The 19,909-nt window shown below is 48.9% G+C and overlaps 1 long non-coding RNA gene across 2 annotated transcripts in view; it reads left to right on the top strand.

The window, feature by feature from the left end:
• Positions 1-14,748: 14,748 nt before the first annotated feature.
• The window catches only part of LOC146020733 (uncharacterized), a 5,869-nt gene continuing 708 nt past the window's right edge, over positions 14,749-19,909 (top strand). For both annotated transcript variants that reach the window (XR_014450836.1, XR_014450835.1), the window contains exons 1-3: positions 14,749-15,722; positions 15,884-16,047; positions 19,360-19,909. The exon at positions 19,360-19,909 is cut by the window's right edge. This is a non-coding gene — a long non-coding RNA (uncharacterized LOC146020733). The remainder of the gene's footprint in view (positions 15,723-15,883; positions 16,048-19,359) is intronic.

Here is a 19,909-nt window from a genome sequence, read left to right as displayed (position 1 = left end):
TCAAAAAATTTTTTTGAACGTGCTGAAGATTGCCTCAGGGCCAAATGAACCTTTTGCCACGACTTCCTAAGGAAGGACACAGTGGAGAAGGGCGGCCGAGAGGAATCCCTAGGAACAAAGAAGGAGTTGCACTTGGGATGGAACCCGAAATTACACAAAAAAGGCGAGCTCTTGGAGGCCGCATGATACGAGTTGTTATAAGCAAATTCTGCCAAAGGTACCAGTTCGGCCCAATTGCTCTGACATTTGGAGACGAAGCAGCGTAAATATTGCTCCAATGCCTGATTGACCCTTTCGGTCTGCCCGTTGGACTGTGGGTGATGCCCGGAGGAAAGACTGACCTGTATTCCTAAACCGGAACAAAAACTTCTCCAGAACCTGGCCACAAACTGAGATCCCCTGTCAGAAACTATATCCAAGGAAAGGCCATGGAGTCTGAAAATATGCGAGATAAAGAGCTGTGCCAACTCTTTAGCAGTGGGAAGTTTACGCAAGGGAATAAAATGTGCCATCTTGCTAAAGCGGTCGACCGTGACCCAAATGGTGGTAAAACGAGAAGAAGAAGGAAGATCGACAATGAAGTCCATAGAAATATGGGACCATGGCCTTTCTGGAATGAACAACGGCAGAAGAGTACCCACTGGTGATGATCTGGGAGATTTATGTCGAGCACATACCGGACAAGAGGAGATAAACAGAGCAACATCCTGTTTTATGGTGGGCCACCAAACCGCCCTAGACAAGTGCTCAAGGGTCTTGGTAACGCCAGGGTGTCCAGTGACCCTACTGGAATGAAAGTCTTTGAGGACCAATTTTCTGAGGTGTTTAGGAATAAACAGTCTATTATGTGGAGTCCCCTGAGGAGCAGAAGGCTGGGAAGCCAGGACACGGGAGGCCAAGTCCTGAGTCAGACCCGCAAAAATGACAGAAGACGGGACAATGGGTGTATCTTTGAGTCCAGTGCTCTGACAAGTCTGGAAACTACGAGATAAAGCATCAGCTTTGACATTTTTGGGGCCGGGTCTGAATGTAATGATGAATTGAAACCTGGTAAAGAACAACGCCCACCGGGCTTGTCGTGGGTTTAATCGTTTAGCAGACTCGATGTAGGCTAAGTTTTTATGGTCGGTAATCACAGTGATGATGTGTTTGGCCCCTTCTAACCAATGACGCCACTCCTCAAAGGCCCACTTAATGGCCAACAATTCACGATTCCCGACATCATAGTTCCTTTCGGCCGAGGAGAACTTACGGGAGAAGAAGGCGCAAGGATGAATTTTCTGATCATGAATGTCCTTCTGAGACAGGACAGCTCCAGCCCCTACATCCGAGGCATCAACCTCCACAATGAAAGGAATTCTGGGATCTGGGTGATGTAAGACAGGAGCTGAGCAGAAGGCCTTTTTTAACTGATGAAAAGACTCAACGGCCTGTGGGGACCAAATTTCAGGATTGGCTCCCTTGCGAGTCAGTTCCACAATGGGGGCAACAATGTCAGAAAAGGACCGGATGAATCTCCGATAATAATTGGAGAATCCTAAGAATCTTTGGATGGCCTTGAGATTGTTTGGACGAGCCCAGGACATGATGGCTTGAACCTTGCTGGGGTCCATGGAAAAACCCTTTGGAGAGATGACATAACCCAGAAAAGAGACTTGAGCAATTTCGAATTCACACTTTTCGAGTTTGGCGTATAATTGATTTTCACGCAACTTCTGAAGAATCAGGCGGACGTGTTGCCGATGTTCAGAAAGTGACTTGGAAAAAATCAAAATGTCGTCTAAGTAAACCACAGCAAATACCCCCAGGAACGGCCGGAGTACTTCATTGATGAAATCCTGAAAAACTGCAGGAGCGTTGGCCAAGCCGAACGGCATCACAAGATATTCGTAGTGACCTGAATGTGTGTTAAAGGCTGTCTTCCACTCATCTCCCTTTCTAATCCTGATGAGGTTATATGCTCCTCTAAGATCAATCTTGGAAAACACCACCGCTTCCCGGATTTGATCGAACAAAACAGAGATGAGTGGTAATGGATAGGAATTTTTTACAGTAATTTTGTTCAAGGCCCTATAATCTATGCAGGGACGCAAAGATCCATCTTTTTTTTCAACAAAAAAAAACCCTGCACCTACCGGAGATTTAGAAGGGCGAATGAATCCCTTTTCGAGACTCTCTTTTATGTATGAATCCATGGCCTGGGATTCAGGTTCTGAGAGGGCATATAGACGTCCCTTGGGCAATCTGGCATTGGGAACTAAGTCTATAGCACAATCAAAGGGACGGTGAGGGGGCAACGTATCAGCTTCCTTCTTGGAAAACACATCGGCAAAGTCTCTGTAGGGTACGGGTAAAGAAGAAAAAACAGGAAGGACAAGACGAAGAGGAAGAGAGAGACAATGATCAGAACAGGAAGAGCCCCAACGTATGATTTCTCCTGTGGTCCAGTCGATACTGGGATTGTGCTTCCTAAGCCATGGTAACCCCAGGACGAGTGGCGTGAGTGGACAGTGAAACAACAGAAAAGAAATCTCTTCTGAATGAAGAGCCCCCACCGAAAGCTGGAGAGAAGGGGTGCACGCGGTAACACTGCCGTTGGCGAGTGGCTGACCATCCAGGCCACAAACCGACAAGGAATTGACCAGGGAAATGGGTTTGAGCCCCAACGAACAAACCAGCCCCTTGTCAATAAAATTGCCGGCTGCACCGCAATCAACAAAGGCAGTGGTAGCAACAATGCAGTTATTACAGGTGACAGAAACCTGAATAATGATCGAGTCTAGGGGAGAAAAACAAGATAGGCCCAAGTGAGTTTCCCCAAACCCACCTAGGCCCTGTCTTTTCCCGCCTTCAACGGACAGACCACTGCACGGTGACCCTGACCTCCACAATACAGACAGAGACCCTTCAGCCTCCTACGATTCTTTTCTGCGGCAGATAAACGTGTAGCCCCAATTTGCATGGGTTCGTCACAGACAACCTCCGAGGTCTCCCCCGGTGATGTGGAAGGATATACCCCAGAGACCCTTTCCCTCTGGCGTTCCCGGAACCTCCGATCTACCTTGATGGCTAACTCCATAATTTCATCCAGGGAGGTCGGGGTAGGGTAGTGAACCAATGCATCTTTTAACGTCTCAGATAAACCAATGCGAAACTGGCTACGGAGTGCAGGGTCATTCCAACCAGAGTCAATGGCCCACCTCCTGAATTGGGTACAATAAGCCTCTGCGTTACTCTGACCCTGCCGTAGTGCCCTCAGGTTGGCTTCGGCTGAGGCAGCACGGTCTGGGTCGTCGTAAAGCAACCCCATGGCAGAGAAAAAAGCATTCACAGAGGTAAGGGCCTCGGACCCTGCGGGAAGGCCAAACGCCCAGGTCTGAGGGTCTCCTTGTAACAGGGAGATGACCATTCCCACCCGCTGGGATTCCACGCCAGAGGAGGCCGGGCGGAGTTTGAAATAAAGTTTACATGACTCTCTAAAGTTAAAAAACTGGGAACGTTCCCCGGAAAACCGGTCCGGGAGACTCAACTTGGGTTCGGGGTTCCTAGATGAGGATTAGACCCCTTGCACCCGTTCCTCTTGTGAGTTTACCCGGAGGGTCAATTTCTGAAGCTCTTGAGTAAGAGTATGCATCTGCCCCGCCAGAGCGTGATTAGCAGCCTGCTGGGCCGGATCCATAATGGCTGACTGGAAGTTGGGTGAAGTATGGGCCGGCTATAATGTTAGGAACAGGGAGATCTCGCCTACCCTAACTCCGTTGTTACCCCTTGGAGTTGGCGGATGCGTGCTAAGCTAACCTTCACCAATAATAGCCGCGTTCGTGGGAGCCCGTTAGTCAGGCTCCCACCCCGATGCCACCTGGTCTTACTAGTGACAACGCAGCCACCAAGGCCGGAGGTAAACAAGGGGAAATCTACCTAACAAACCAAAGAGGCGAGAACCACCCTGCCCCACGGAGGGGGGTGTCAGTGGATAGCGGACTAGGCTGGGTCCCGCGGTGCTAATGCTGTGGGTAACAGGCAAGACAAAGTACCGTGGCCAAACTGACTGGTATCACAATACACGAGGTGTACCCAGATGCTGAGCAAGGGTAACAATACACGGTAGTCTGACACAATCAGACCTGCTGACGGGTGTAACAATACACAGTATGCTGACACAATAAGAACTGCTGACGGGTGTAACAATACACAGTATGTTGATACAATAAGAACTGCTGACGGGTGTAACAATACACAATATGCTGACACAATAAGAACTGCTGACGGGTGTAACAATGCACAATATGCTGACACAATAAGAACTGACAATAAGGGAAGCAAGGAGTGAGAATGTCCCAACTTATCTGAACACCAAGAGATCGGCAGGCAGACACAAGCAAGGATTCTGGAGGCACCCAGGAACAGGGACTGGAAAACAGGAACCACGGGTGAGCAGGAGCCTGGAACCGGAAACACTCAGGACGCCAAATCAAGAGCTATAGCCGGCGTCTGAGTGCTCCAGTAACCAGGTTTAAATAACGCGCCAAGCGCTACCCTGACGCTGCGTGCGGCGTCATGCACACCCCTTCCTCCCTGCGGCCGCCAGGCGTCCCCCGTCGCCTTGGCAACCGCTGCGGCAGGGGAGGAAAGGGTTGTACGCCGGCAGCCTGACTGCCTGCCGGAAGCTCCCGGCTGATGACGCGACGGCGTCGCGGTAACCCGGCAACCGCCGGAAGAACAGAGGAGACTGCCGGGCGAGCGGAGGCGCTGCCCGTGCAGCTCCTAACAGTGACATGATGTGGCCTGGGGGCACTACTGTGTGACATGATGTGGCCTGGGGGCACTACTGTGTGACATGATGTGGACTGGGGGCACTACTGTGTGACATGATGTGGCCTGGGGGCACTACTGTGTGACATGATGTGGCCTGGGGGCACTACTGTGTGACATGATGTGGCCTGGGGGCACTACTGTGTGACATGATGTGGACTGGGGGCACTACTGTGTGACATGATGTGGACTGGGACACTGCTGTGTGACATGATGTGGACTGAGGACACTACTGTGTGACATGATGTGGACTGGGGCACTACTGTGTGACATGATGTGGGCTGGGGCACTACTATGCGACATGATGTGGCCTGGGGCACTACTGTGTGACATGATGTGGGCTGAGGCACTACTGTGTGACATGATGTGGGCTGAGGCACTACTGTGTGACATAATGTGGACTGGGGACACTACGGTGGGGCATGATGGGAACTGGAGCACTACTACTCTCCGTAATATACAGTAAAGTGTATTGGGAGCACTGCTGTGCAACATAATATGAACTGGGATGTGGTAAATGAAGTTGCAAATAGCACCCACCCCCAGTTAAAACCTTTGACACCCCTCTTCCCAAAATACTTACAGTATACACACTTCCCTTTGACCTTCAGTGTCGCAGTGGAGCAGGAAATGTGTCACCGGCCGCCCTACAGATTACTCATCGCCTGCAGTCACGCAGAGCACATTAGGGGTATGATTACAACTCAAATGCTGCAGAGGAACCAGTGAAGAATCCATGCAGTAACAGGCGGCACTTCTATGCACATTATTACTTTATTTATAAATTAGCACATGAAAGTAACCAGCACATCACTATCTATTTATATTACTAGCCGTAAACTGTAATAAATGAGAGACGCACATTTACTGCTGTATTAGGGAAAATAACAACCTGAGCAGAAGCGAGCGCTCTGCCGTCACTGGAGATAAATACACCTGCGCACAATACTAAGCAGCCTCCAAATTATCTGCAAAGCAGCAGCTCCAGACAGTCTCTCCCCACATCCGGGCCAGTCTCTCCCCACATCCGGGCCAGTCTCTCCCCACGTCTGAGCCAGTCTATCCTTACGTCCAGGCCAGTCTCTCCTTACGTCCAGGCCAGTCTCTCCTTACGTCCGGGGCGAGTCTCTCCCCACGCCCGGGCCAGTCTCTCCCCAAGTCCAGGCCAGTCTCTCCCCACGTTCGGGCCAGTCTCTCCCCACGTCCGGGCCAGTCTCTCCCCACGTCCGGGCCAGTCTCTCCCCACGTCTCTACTCAAGTCTGAGCCAGTCTCTCCTTACATCAGGGCCAGTCTCTCCTTACGTCCGGGCCAGTCTCTCCCCAAGTCCAGGTCAGTCTCTCCTTACGCCCGGGCCAGTCTCTTCCCACGTTTGGGCCAGTCTCTCCTTACATCCGGCCCAGTCTCTCCCCACGTCCAGGCCAGTCTCTACCCAAGTCCGGGCCAGTCTCTCCTTACGCCAGGGCCAGTCTCTCCTTACGTCCAGGCCAGTCTCTCCCCAAGTCCGGGTCAGTCTCTCCTTACGCCCAGGCCAGTCTCTTCCCACGTCCGGGCCAGTCTCTCCTTACATCCGGGCCAGTCTCTCCTTACATCCGGGCCAGTCTCTCCCCCATGTCCGGGCCAGTCTCTCCCCCATGTCCAGGCCAGTCTCTCCCCCATGTACGGGCCAGTCTCTCCCCACGTCCGGGCCAGTCTCTCCCCACGTCCGGGCCAGTCTCTCCCCACGTCCGGGCCAGTCTCTCCCTATGTCCGGGCCAGTCTCTCTTGAAGTCCGGGCCAGTCTCTCCATACGTCCGGGCCAGTTTCTCCATACGTCCGGGCCATTTTCTCCATACGTCTGGGCCAGTCTCTCCATATGTCTGGGCCAGTCTCTCCATATGTCTGGGCCAGTTTCTCCATACGTCTGGGCCAGTCTCTCCATATGTCCGGGCCAGTTTCTCCATACGTCTGGGCCAGTCTCTCCATACGTCCGGGCAAGTCTCTCCATATGTATGGGCCAGTCTCTCCCCATGTCCAGGCCAGTCTCTCTCCTTGTCCAGGCCAGTCTCTCCCCACATCCGTGCCAGTCTCTCCATACGTCCGGGTCAGTCACTCCCCACGTCCAGAATACATTATACACATACCTTACAGTGTGCATGGTGGAAAGTATTTTCCGGCACATGGTATAATAACCACTGCATACTGTATGGAGAGAGATACTGTAGCAGCCAGTCAGCTCCTAACTGCCATATTACAGGCTGGGTTTGAAAAATGGCAATAGGAGTGTATACTTACGTGACCCCTGTTGGGATTCCCTCTATTGGGATGCAGAATTTGAAATGCCGGTATGCCAACTGTCGGTCATCTGCATGTACCAACCAAACAGCTCATGTTACAGGCTGCGTCAGGGGCAGGTTGAGAGACGATAGGACCCTCACTGTATCTTATTAAGGAATGCATTTTATTTATTATTTATTTATTAGCAGTTTCTTATATAGCGCACACAGATTCCGCAGCGCTTTCCAGAGATTATTTGAACATTCACATCAGTCCCTGCCCCAGTGGAGCTTACAATCTATATTCCCTACCACATGTACACGCACACAGATATTCAAGGGTTAATTTTGGGGGGGGGGGAGCCAATTAACCTACCAGTATATTTTTGGGTTGTGGGAGGAAACCGGAGTACCCGGAGGAAACCCACGCAAGTACAGTGAGAATATACATACTCCGCACAGTTAGAGCCATGGTGGGTATTGAACCCATGACCTCAGCGCTGTGAGGTAGTAATGCTAACCATTACACCATCCGTACTGCATTTTCCTCTCTTTGTAGTAATACAGCGGAGGCTGATGTACAATTACACCAGCGGGTCACATACTGGCACATCATACACCGTGGAGTAGTACTAACAACCAACATTAAGGGGCAGACATACTAAGCCTTGGAGAGAGATAAAGTACTAACTAGTCAGCTTCTAACTGTCATACCCAGCCTGTTACATGGCAGCTAGGAGCTGATTGGCTGTTACGTTATCTCTCTCCGTGTACACTACACCTCCCCTGGCTCCTTTCTACACACACACACACATTCCCACAATGAACGTGTTTGGACAGAAGTTCACAGAGTGATTGTTATATTATTGTAGATCTATTGCCAGGAAATTGTTTCCTCTTTCTAATCTATTGACTTTATCAGAAATACTTGGACTCAGGAATTGCGATGTAAATGAACCTTCCAGTGTCCGCTGGGGGAATGCCGCAGCATTCCACGCAGTCTATGATGGGTGACATATGGGGCTGTGTGTTGGAGAGGAGCCATAGACCAGATCTCCCAGAAATGGGATCAATGAGGCGTGCTGCTACCTGCCCAGATCTCCTGACTCAGGGCTGCGCTCTGTGGGAGGAATGTGAATACTGAATGCCGCAGCATTCCGCGCAGTCTCTGATGGGTGACATATGGGCTGTGTGTCTGACCATAGACCAGATCTCCCGGGTATGGGATCAGTCAGGTGTGATGCTACCTGCCTAGATCTCCTGACTCAGGGCTGCATTCTGTTGGAGGGATGGGAATACTGGATGCCACAGCATTTGCGCAGTCTCTAATGGCTGACTTATGAGGCTGTGTGTTAGATAGGATCCATAGACCAGAACTTCCAGGGATGGGATCAGTCAGGCGTGCTGCTACCTGCCCAGATCTCCTGAATCAGGGCTGCGATCTGTGGGAGGGATGGGAATACTGGCTGCCACAGCATTTGCGCAGTCTCTAATGGCTGACATATGAGGCTGTGTGTTAGATAGGATCCATAGACCAGAACTTCCAGGGATGGGATCAGTCAGGCGTGCTGCTACCTGCCCAGATCTCCTGACAAAGGGCTGCGATCTGTGGGAGGGATGGGAATACTGGATGCCACAGCATTCCGCACAGTCTCTGATGGGTGACATATGGGGCTGTGTGTTGGAGAGGAGCCATAGACCAGATCTCCCGGGGATGGGATCAGTCAGGCGTGCTGCTACCTGCCCAGATCACCTGACTCAGGGCTGCGCTCTGCGGGCAGGATGGGAATACTGGATACCGTAGCATTCCATGCAGTCTCTGATGGGTGACATATGGGGCTATGTGTTGGACCATAGACCAGAACTCCCAGGGATGGGATCAGTTAGGCGTGCTGCTTCCTGTCCAGATCTCCTGACTCAGGGCTGCGCTCTTTGGGAGGGATGGGAACACTGACTGCCGCAGCATTCCGAGCAGTCTCTGCTGGGTGACATATGGGGCTGTGTGTTGGAGAGGAGACCAGATCTCCCGGGGATGGGATCAATGAGGCGTGCTGCTACCTGCCCAGATCTCCTGACTCAGGGCTATGCTCTGTGGTAGGGACTGGAATACTGAATGCCACAGCATTGCGGGCAGTCTCTGATGGGAGACATATGGGGTTGTGTGTTTTAACCATAGACCAGACCTCCCAGGGATGGAATCTGTCAGGCATGCTGTCACCTGCCAAGATCTTCTGACTCAGGGCTGCACTCTGCGAGAGGGACGGCAATACTGGATTTCGCAGCATTCCACGCAGTCTCTGAGTAGTGACATATGGGGCTGTGTGTTGGAGAGGAGCGATAGGCCAAATCTCCCGGGAATGGGATCAGTCAGTCATGCTGCTACCTGCCCAGATCTCCTGACTCAGGGCTGCGCTCGGAAGGAGTAATGAGGGATTGGAATACTGGATGCTGCAGCATTCCGCGCAGTCTCTGATGGGTGACATATGGGGCTGTATGTTTGAGAGAAGCCATAGACCAGAACTCCTGGAGATGGGATCCGCCAGGTGTGCTGCTACCTGCCCAGATCTCCGGACTCAGGGCTACGCTCTGCGGGAGGGACGGTAATACTGATCAGTCAGGCGTGCTGCTACCTGCCCAGATCTCCTGACTCAGGGCTACACTCTGCGGGAGGGATGGTAATACTGATCAGTCAGGCGTGCTGCTACCTGCCCAGATCTCCTGACTCAGGGCTACGCTCTGCGGGAGGGACGGTAATACTGATCAGTCAGGCGTGCTGCTACCTGCCCAGATCTCCTGACTCAGGGCTACGCTCTGCGGGAGGGATGGTAATACTGATCAGTCAGGCGTGCTGCTACCTGCCCAGATCTTATGACTCAGGGCTACGCTCTGCGGGAGGGACGGTAATACTGATCAGTCAGGCGTGCTGCTACCTGCCCAGATCTCTTGACTCATGGCTGCGCTCTGCGGGAGGGACGGTAATACTGATCAGTCAGGCGTGCTGCTATCTGCCCAGATCTCCTGACTCAGGGCTACGCTCTGTGGGAGCGACGGTAATACTGATCAATCAGGCGTGCTGCTACCTGCCCAGATCTCCTGACTCAGACTACACTCTGCGGGAGGGACGGTAATACTGATCAGTAAGGCGTGCTGCTACCTGCCCAGATCTCCGGACTCAGGGCTACGCTCTGCGGGAGGGACGGTAATACTGATCAGTCAGGCGTGCTGCTACCTGCCCAGATCTCGTGAATCAGGGCTACGCTCTGTGGGAGGGACGGTAATATTGATCAGTCAGGCGTGCTGCTACCTGCCCAGATCTCGTGAATCAGGGCTACGCTCTGTGGGAGGGACGGTAATATTGATCAGTCAGGCGTGCTGCTACCTGCCCAGATCTCGTGAATCAGGGCTACGCTCTGCGGGAGGGACGGTAATATTGATCAGTAAGGTGTGCTGCTACCTGCCCAGATCTCCTGACTGAGGGCTGCGCTCTGCGGGACGGACGGTAATACTGATCAGTCAGGCGTGCTGCTACCTGCCCAGATCTCCTGACTCATGGCTGCGCTCTGCGGGAGGGACGGTAATACTGATCAGTCAGGCGTGCTGCTACCTGCCCAGATCTTCTGACTCAGTGCTACGCTCTGCGGAGGGACGGTAATACTGGTCAGTCAGGCGTGCTGCTACCTGCCCAGATCTTCTGACTCAGGGCTACGCTCTGCGGAGGGACGGTAATACTGGTCAGTCAGGCGTGCTGCTACCTGCCCAGATCTCCTGACTCAGGGCTACGCTCTGCGGGAGGGACGGTAATACTGATCAGTCAGGCGTGCTGCTACCTGCCCAGATCTTATGACTCAGGGCTACGCTCTGCGGGAGGGACGGTAATACTGATCAGTCAGGCGTGCTGCTACCTGCCCAGATCTCCTGACTCAGGGCTGCGCTCTGCGGGTGGGACGGTAATACTGATCAGTCAGGCGAGCTGCTACCTGCCCAGATCTCCTGACTCAGGGCTACGCTCTGCGGAGGGACGGTAATACTGGTCAGTCAGGCGTGCTGCTACCTGCCCAGATCTCCTGACTCAGGGCTACGCTCTGCGGGAGGGACGGTAATACTGATCAGTCAGGCGTGCTGCTACCTGCCCAGATCTCCTGACTCAGGGCTACGCTCTGCGGGAGGGACCGGAATACTGATCAGTCAGGCGTGCTGCTACCTGCCCAGATCTCCTGACTCAGGGCTGCGCTCTGCGGGAGGGACCGGAATACTGGATGCTGCAGAGCCAAATACAAATAGCATGTACAGGAAATGTGGCCTTCAGTACATGTTGCTATGGGCACTCAATCAGAATCTACTAATTATTTATTTTGTACCTTCTAGGAGATATTCAATAGTATCTGATTTGTTGCCCCTAGCAACAACCCATGTGAAATAGAACTCCCATCTTAGTCAATTTGTATCAGCCAGGTCCCATTATGTGAAACTGTTACTTTATTAAAAAGATGTTGCACTGTGCAGCGCCTCTCATGCACCCCTGATGTGACAGCTTCCAGTCCTCTGTGCCCCCTGTGTAAGTCACCCAGAATTGTCCCTGCGCCATCCTGAGTGAGGTAGCACTCCGTCATTCCTATGTACTATACTTACAGGAGACACACTGAGGAAATCACCAAGACAGGAAATAATTACCTGGCGGCTGATTTGGTGGAGACGAGAGGTCTCCTTCAGCTACTAAATGCTTTCATTAATTTACTAATAGTATCTATGCCACGTCTTGTTTGTGTTCCTGATATGCCTTATTAATTGCAGCTAACACAATCTGCCTTATTATCAACGCTGATTACAAGGCATACTAGAAGATGATACACATATTTCTATCATCAGCATCACAGCGGTCTAACAAACAAATGCAATACTGTAGCTGTATTACTGGAAAGGAAATAGAGGGTGACATCTAATAGAACGCGATTTTTTCGCACTTTCAAAATCAAGTTTTTTGCCGTGAATTTGCATATTTAGTATTCCGGAGAAAATAGTGCGATTAAGCGCAATAATGGACGATTTTTAGTCATGAAAATGTGCGAATTTGAGGTAATGTGCGATTTTGTGTTTAGAAAAAAATAAAATACCGCCTGAGGTCCCTCCTCCTATATATGAAGAAGGAGTATAGAAGTGTGCTGATAGTTGTTTCACCAAGGAAAAATACACATCATTATAAAATTTGTAAAATGTATTCCATACAGTAAAAAACACACAAATGTATTTCATACAAGGTTTATCGCATCAGGTTGTCAAAAACTTGATACCACTTCAAATCGCTGTTATCCTGAAATCACCCTACGCGTTTTGTCCCATGAGGGACTTCTTCAGGGGTAACGGGGTATCAGTATATCACTTGTTTTTTCAAACAATATGAAAACCCAATACGGATAAAACCCAATGGATTGCAGTAACCTGTATCCTACGTACTTGTCATAGTATCGTATTCACCGAGCAAGGGCAAATCTCTTTCCAACTGATGATTTCACAGAGTTGGCTTTCTGTGATCAGAAAAATTTAGTATAGACGAGATCAGCAGTCAGAAAGCAGGGTCAGCAATCAAGCGGGACTTACAGACGTATGTTGTATATTTGTTTTATTTATCAGCGTGGCCCCTGATGAAGTCGTGTTGACGAAACGCATTGGGCTTCTTTTAATAAAGAGAATACCATTTGAACAAAGTCTACGTCTTATTGCCCAACATCTTAAACTGACTACGGAAAATCAATGATTGTGGGATCATGTTGTATATTGATTAACGTTAGGTGGTACAGTTGGAGCGCACTCTGTTCATCCTTTTATATATATTATATATATATATATATTTATATATATATATATATAGATTCGATTTGGTATCTGGCACTCACCCGTTGAGACTTTATAAACTTCACCCGGTGCCCTCACCTGAGGGTGTAGATAAAGTGCAATTATGTGTGGCACTCTCGGGATTTTTAGTGAAGAAATGACACTGCGTACAAGTGCTGAATTTCTACGTTTCGGTTTTATTCACAAAACCGTCATATATATGTATGTGTATAGTATTCATCCAACTCCTGTGGGTGTGCAGCGAGAGGTAGTCTCGCTGCACACCCACAGGAGTTGGATGCATACTATAAACCAGTCATATTTTAACCACATAAACGTGGAAGTGATCCCTGTGGTTGAGCAGTTCACCTCAAGCTATTTTTTGACAGAAATTGGGCTTTTTGAAGTCCTATACCTCTGCAGGACAGAGGTTTTATCGAAACGGACGTGGTCAGTAACCCTTATATTCATTTCTTCACCATTGGAAGAAAACCTATTTTTATGGTACAAACCAGATTGGATCCTCACTTGCCCCTGATGAAGTCCTAAGGGACAAAACGCGTAGGGTTTCGCATCCTAAGAAGTTTCATGTACCTTGAAGTTGGATCTGTTGACATTCACCTGAATTAAACTGTATCCGAAGTTGTAACCTGCATCAAATGTTGTACAAACTTGTTTTTATTGATATTTTGTCATTGTAAAAGTTGAATAAATATAAATCTTATGCACCATTGTACGATTTATAATATACTAAAGTGGTGAAATAGACAGAGCGCACATCCACCTTTTCTTCCTTCCATATTTCCCATTTAGTACCTATATTAACAGCTAGGTATATATATATATATATATATATATATATATATAGTGGGCGGATGAGGGCACTCCAGAAAAGCTTCAAAATAAATGCCGGGGTGTAGCAGGCAGTGGGGATAAACAGAAGGGCAGAAACGGAGGCACTCCACGGACTTGCAAAATGACGGGCACAGGGACACACAGAGGTGGCCACCTCTGTGTGTCCCTGTGCCCGTCATTTTGCAAGTCCGTGGAGTGCCTCCGTTTCTGCCTATATATATATATATATATATATATATATATATATATGAGTGATTCCTGATGATGGTTTTTTTCCACAAAACTGAAACGTAGATAGATTTATAAAGAGAATAAAGAGTGACTCCTGGAGTGCTGCTTCTTTTCATGAAGGATATCCCTTCTAACTTTGGAAGTCTCGACTTCAATGATACAATTCACCCATATTGTTTCTGAAGTGAATCATATGACTCTGTGATTAGTCTTTTATTATTAAAAAAATTGTTATTTTATTTATTTGTTGTGATTATATCCACCAGTGCACCCTGCATTTTTTCTGTTTCTTCATCTGTAAAATTTTGGTTCCTGTCTAACAGGGGATCCCACAGTGGTGCTGCTTTGATTCTATTTTCAAGACCTTCTGCACCTTGACAAGAAGACCGTACTGGTCTAGAAACATTGGTGATACATCCAGGCTCCTGGTGTTATTTGTCTGTCGCTGAGTGCCACCGTTACCCAGAACTTTATATATATATATATATATATATATATATATATATATATATATATATATATATAACATCGGGAGTGCCTTACACCTATTGCCAGCGCCCGTCTTTTACTTAGGTAGTGTGCTGGGCTAGAGGACACAGTGACAGCTTGGATCCACGTGTGGCCATGTTACAAGCTCTATGAGAACCAAATGGCGCTGTTTAATGCTCAGCAAAACCATTAACAAAAAGGAAGTTGTGCGTAATGAACAATGGTGTTTGTTGCGTTGTGTCACAATGTAATTTAATACACTAGGTGGCAATAGCTCCGTCGAACTCAGCGTGGTGGTTCTTCTTAATATAAGAGCGGTCAGACCAAATAGATATTTTAAAATTTATTAAACAGATTTACTGGATCACAGTTGATCCCAATTCATCAACCTGTGGCACGCAGGCCAACAATAAATTAATTCTTCAAACAAACACACTCAGGATTTTTATTATGCCGGAACGTGCGCTGCTCCCTCTCGCCACTTCTGTTCCTCTGCGGCCACAATAGCTCAACCTTACCTGAGTGTTTTCTTATTATAATTAACAATTGTATTTACGTCACTACCATAATATGCATAAATAAGTAACTTCCCCACCACAGTCTATGTAAACTTACTGTGCTATTATTGCGCAATAATGGGGTTAGGTGAATAACTAACTTTCCTGTTTTATCTTATTATTACTCTAGACGTTACATCAATGACAACTAAAACTATCCTCACTGAACACGGCAGCCATATTAGGCTAAAAGGTAACAATGACAATGGATACAAAATACCTTACTGTGTACACCTGTAGTTCTGACCCGGTTCCCTAAGGGTCACGACCCCTCCCTGAAGTCCCCAACGTCCTATCTGTCCCGAAATAGTCTCTGAATCTCACGGGGTGTAGCAGTTCCTTAAGGGGAAATCTTTATGGTGTTACTCGTGGTTAAGGCGTTCTGGGATGGCACGGGGTTAAGGTTATACGGATATCAATGCCTGTAGTACGGTCCACACTGACTCGCCGGCTTGCTACTGATGAATAAGTAATCCTGGGCTTCCCCTGGTATGGTACCGGGTTTCACCCTTAATTAACTGGCTCACTAGGTTATGGTTATGCCTCCTACAAGCGCTGGTCTATTTCTGGCAGCTCTGGATATTTTACACTGCGCAATAGAGGGCGTCCCCTGATGCTTTTACCATCGGGTTTAGCCCTTGGCCTCCTTAGTTACTGTTGCTGCGTAGTTGCATCTATGTGTACCACGATACTGAGGTAATGCCTCCCCTAAGGCCTCCCCTGACCCGATTGGTCGGGTTTCGCCCTTCCCCTGCTGCAGTCACCTTGAGTGACAGGGATATGGGGAACTGATGCTGGCAAACCTAGTATGGGCGGGTACGTATGCAGACTCACCACTTCTATCTTCTCTCTCATAGGCAGTGACGGGGCGTAGATCCGGCCTCCTCGATGACGCAGCGGGGATCTCTCACTCGATACCCCGTCACCAAGGCTGGCTTGTCCTCCGCTGCACGGGGATCACCTCGCTGACCACCTTCGCTTATACTGGGAGCTGGACCCCCGGGATCACCACCGGCAATCGGTAAGTACCGTCACTATCTCTCGGGATACCCGCTCGGTCCTTCAGACGCAGCTCTGCTCACTTCTCTAACCTTCCCAACGACTGCCCTACAGCCGTTACTGCCAGTGCTTTTAACTCCTTGCTCCCGTGCGCAGCGGTCGTTTCTCCCTGACAGCACGCTCCAGGCAGCTTTATTAGTCCTGCACAGTAAATTACAACGTTCTCACGCGGTCTATCAGCATGATGCTGAGAGGCCTCTAACAGTGCCTCAGTCTCTGCACCCAGCACAGCAACTTTTACTATACAGTTTTCTTTTAATAAAATTCCCTATCCACAACATAACAATACTAATATAACATCTATAGTGACTGGGGTAGGCTGTCACATTCTTCCCCTCTTAAGCGGAGCATGTCCTCATGCATTTTAAAGCCATCTTACTTTTATCAGTTATAAACATCAATAACTAAATACACTTAATATAGGTACTAACTACCATGCTAAGAACTTGATGGTTATTCACATCCGTTCTTATCTCACACACCCTAGTGTCTGTAGCCGGAAGATGTACAATCGCACCTGATTCTGATTCCCGGAAGGGAGCTAACTCGCTACTCCATTGACCATCCATCTTCCAAACTCGGTCTGATGCAACATTCGTAGTGTGACCATAACTTAGCCTTGATTGAGAGTGAACTGTCTCCGTCTCTTCTTTCACTACCTTCTCAGCCAGTTCAAGCCGATGCCCATGTTCGTTCACCCCATCAGGCTTTATAACTTCGGTTCCCTCGGGCATGGTGTTAAGTTCCTGTTTCGCGGCTCGGTTTCTTTTGCCAAAACGTCTTCGGTGGAGAAATGGCGGTGGACTTTCACATTGAACAGATCTCTGCAGAGGGAATGTTTCTTCCACTCTTTCCTCTTCTCTCGCTTGGTACATACTGATTCCTTCTACTCTAGCTTCTGCAGCGTACTCTACTTTTGGCGGGTAGGACCACCTGCGGAACCGGCGTCTGTTGGGAGCAAAACGGCTTCCTTTAACCGGTAGACCGCCAGGGCCAGTCACATTGGCTGCTTCAGTACCCTTCTCTCCTTCGACCACATCAAACTCCACCACCTCGCCGTCTCCGACACTGCGCAGCAACTTCCGGGGGTTGTTTCTTGTTATAGCCGTCTGATGCACGAAGACATCAACTTTAGTGTCATTCCGGTTGATGAAACCATACCTCTTACGGACGTTAAACCACGTAACAGTTCCTTGTACCTGAGTAGCCAGCACTCTCTTCCCTGCCGGGCTTCTCCGTCCATAAATAGAGTGCTGCATAATTTGGCTCAAAGTCTGAGGTTGGCTGTACGATTTTTGTGTCAGTATCGAGGTTAGCTCTGCAGGACAATTTCTTAGGACATTCATGCCCACGATGACGGCGGGCACCAGTGGATTATTGACCTTAGTAATTAAGCAACCCTGTTTGGGCATTTTTGCTTGTCCTACTTGCAGGTCCAACTCACAATAGCCCACACAGGTGATGTCTTGCCCGTTGCTGGCTAGCAATTTTAACCAGGCCGGAGGAGCCAAAAGGGGTCCTTTGGATATCCAGTAACGATCAAACAGTCCCTGTTGGATGGTGGTAACAGGCGACCCAGTGTCGAGTAAAGCAGGTACATCTTGTCCTTCAATCGTAATGGTTATAACGGGGCAGTTCCCAATATATTGTGGAGACCATTCTTCTGGCGCCGGACCTTGATCACCTAGTTCCCCCGAGGATCGGTCTCCGTCCTCGGGGGTCGTTGGTTTAACGCCGGCTCACTCCTGCAGAACCTCTCGACATGCCCACACTGCCCACATCTCCGGCAGATCGGACGTCCCTGTGGGTCGAATCGGTCCGTAGAGCGGCGTCCTCGTGCGGACGAACTATCCCGCCAGTCACTCCTTCCCTGACTATCATGCATCCTTCGCCCATTTCCCCCAGGGGGAGAAGAATTTCGTTGAGCCAGTCTCTGTAGATCTCTTTTAATTTGATTCACACTGACGGCCAGATCTTCCACTTGTCCTTTTAAAGTATAGTTGACCTCCGCAGCGGGTGTCTGTACCCCTTGGGCAATAGCTGGCCTTAATTGGATCTCTTCTCCTGGCAACATTCCCTCCAATTCGCTACTGTTTTCCTCAGCATAACCGCTACATTCTGCGAAGGTTACTTCCTTGGTTTTGACCTTGCCGAGAACTTTAATAGCTACTTCTTTAAACTCTTCGAAGGTTTTGGGACCGTTTTGCAGTCTTAGCATTTTTAACTGTATCTTGATACCTTCATGATAAGCTCCCTCCATAAATTGAGTAATTAAGGTGTCATCGTCTTCCACCCTTCCCTCAACGTAACTCTCTCCCTCAATGTCCCGTAAGGCTTCTTGTAAACCGAGTGCGAAATCCCGGAGCGTCTCTCCGGCCTTCTGTTTTCTACTATAGAATCTACTTTTTCGCTCCGGCAGGGTACTAGTGTCGAATATTGTAGCTAATTTTTGAAAAATTTGATCCGCCGTCTGCTTTTGTCTGGAAGGCCACGAGGCTACTTCTCTTGCAGCTGCCCCTTTTAATTGTCCCAACAATATTTCTATCTGTTGTTCACTTCCTGGTTTGTACAACTTGAACATGGATCGAATCCTCTTTCTGAATGCCTTAAACACCCTTCCATCTCCATCTTTTTCTTCTCCGGAGTACATGGGAAGCCATGGTGCTCCAAAGTAATAGGGTAGCGTTAGCGGGTTCGTGCCCGTTTCCGTGGCCTCCGTCTGCACACTAGAGGACACTCCGCTCCCCGGGTTCTCCAGCACTTCGTCTTGTTCCTCTGAAGACATTGTTGACGTTTTGTCTTAATCCTGTTCGGATGACGCCAAATGTCACAATGTAATTTAATACACTAGGTGGCAATAGCTCCGTCGAACTCAGCGTGGTGGTTCTTCTTAATATAAGAGCGGTCAGACCAAATAGATATTTTAAAATTTATTAAACAGATTTACTGGATCACAGTTGATCCCAATTCATCAACCTGTGGCACGCAGGCCAACAATAAATTAATTCTTCAAACAAACACACTCAGGATTTTTATTATGCCGGAACGTGCGCTGCTCCCTCTCGCCACTTCTGTTCCTCTGCGGCCACAATAGCTCAACCTTACCTGAGTGTTTTCTTATTATAATTAACAATTGTATTTACGTCACTACCATAATATGCATAAATAAGTAACTTCCCCACCACAGTCTATGTAAACTTACTGTGCTATTATTGCGCAATAATGGGGTTAGGTGAATAACTAACTTTCCTGTTTTATCTTATTATTACTCTAGACGTTACATCAATGACAACTAAAACTATCCTCACTGAACACGGCAGCCATATTAGGCTAAAAGGTAACAATGACAATGGATACAAAATACCTTACTGTGTACACCTGTAGTTCTGACCCGGTTCCCTAAGGGTCACGACCCCTCCCTGAAGTCCCCAACGTCCTATCTGTCCCGAAATAGTCTCTGAATCTCACGGGGTGTAGCAGTTCCTTAAGGGGAAATCTTTATGGTGTTACTCGTGGTTAAGGCGTTCTGGGATGGCACGGGGTTAAGGTTATACGGATATCAATGCCTGTAGTACGGTCCACACTGACTCGCCGGCTTGCTACTGATGAATAAGTAATCCTGGGCTTCCCCTGGTATGGTACCGGGTTTCACCCTTAATTAACTGGCTCACTAGGTTATGGTTATGCCTCCTACAAGCGCTGGTCTATTTCTGGCAGCTCTGGATATTTTACACTGCGCAATAGAGGGCGTCCCCTGATGCTTTTACCATCGGGTTTAGCCCTTGGCCTCCTTAGTTACTGTTGCTGCGTAGTTGCATCTATGT

This window comes from Crinia signifera, chromosome 7 (genome assembly GCF_055691185.1).
Source record: "Crinia signifera chromosome 7, ASM5569118v1, whole genome shotgun sequence".
NCBI classification, from domain to species: Eukaryota; Metazoa; Chordata; class Amphibia; order Anura; family Myobatrachidae; genus Crinia; species Crinia signifera.
This window is presented reverse-complemented; position numbering and strand designations above follow the sequence as displayed.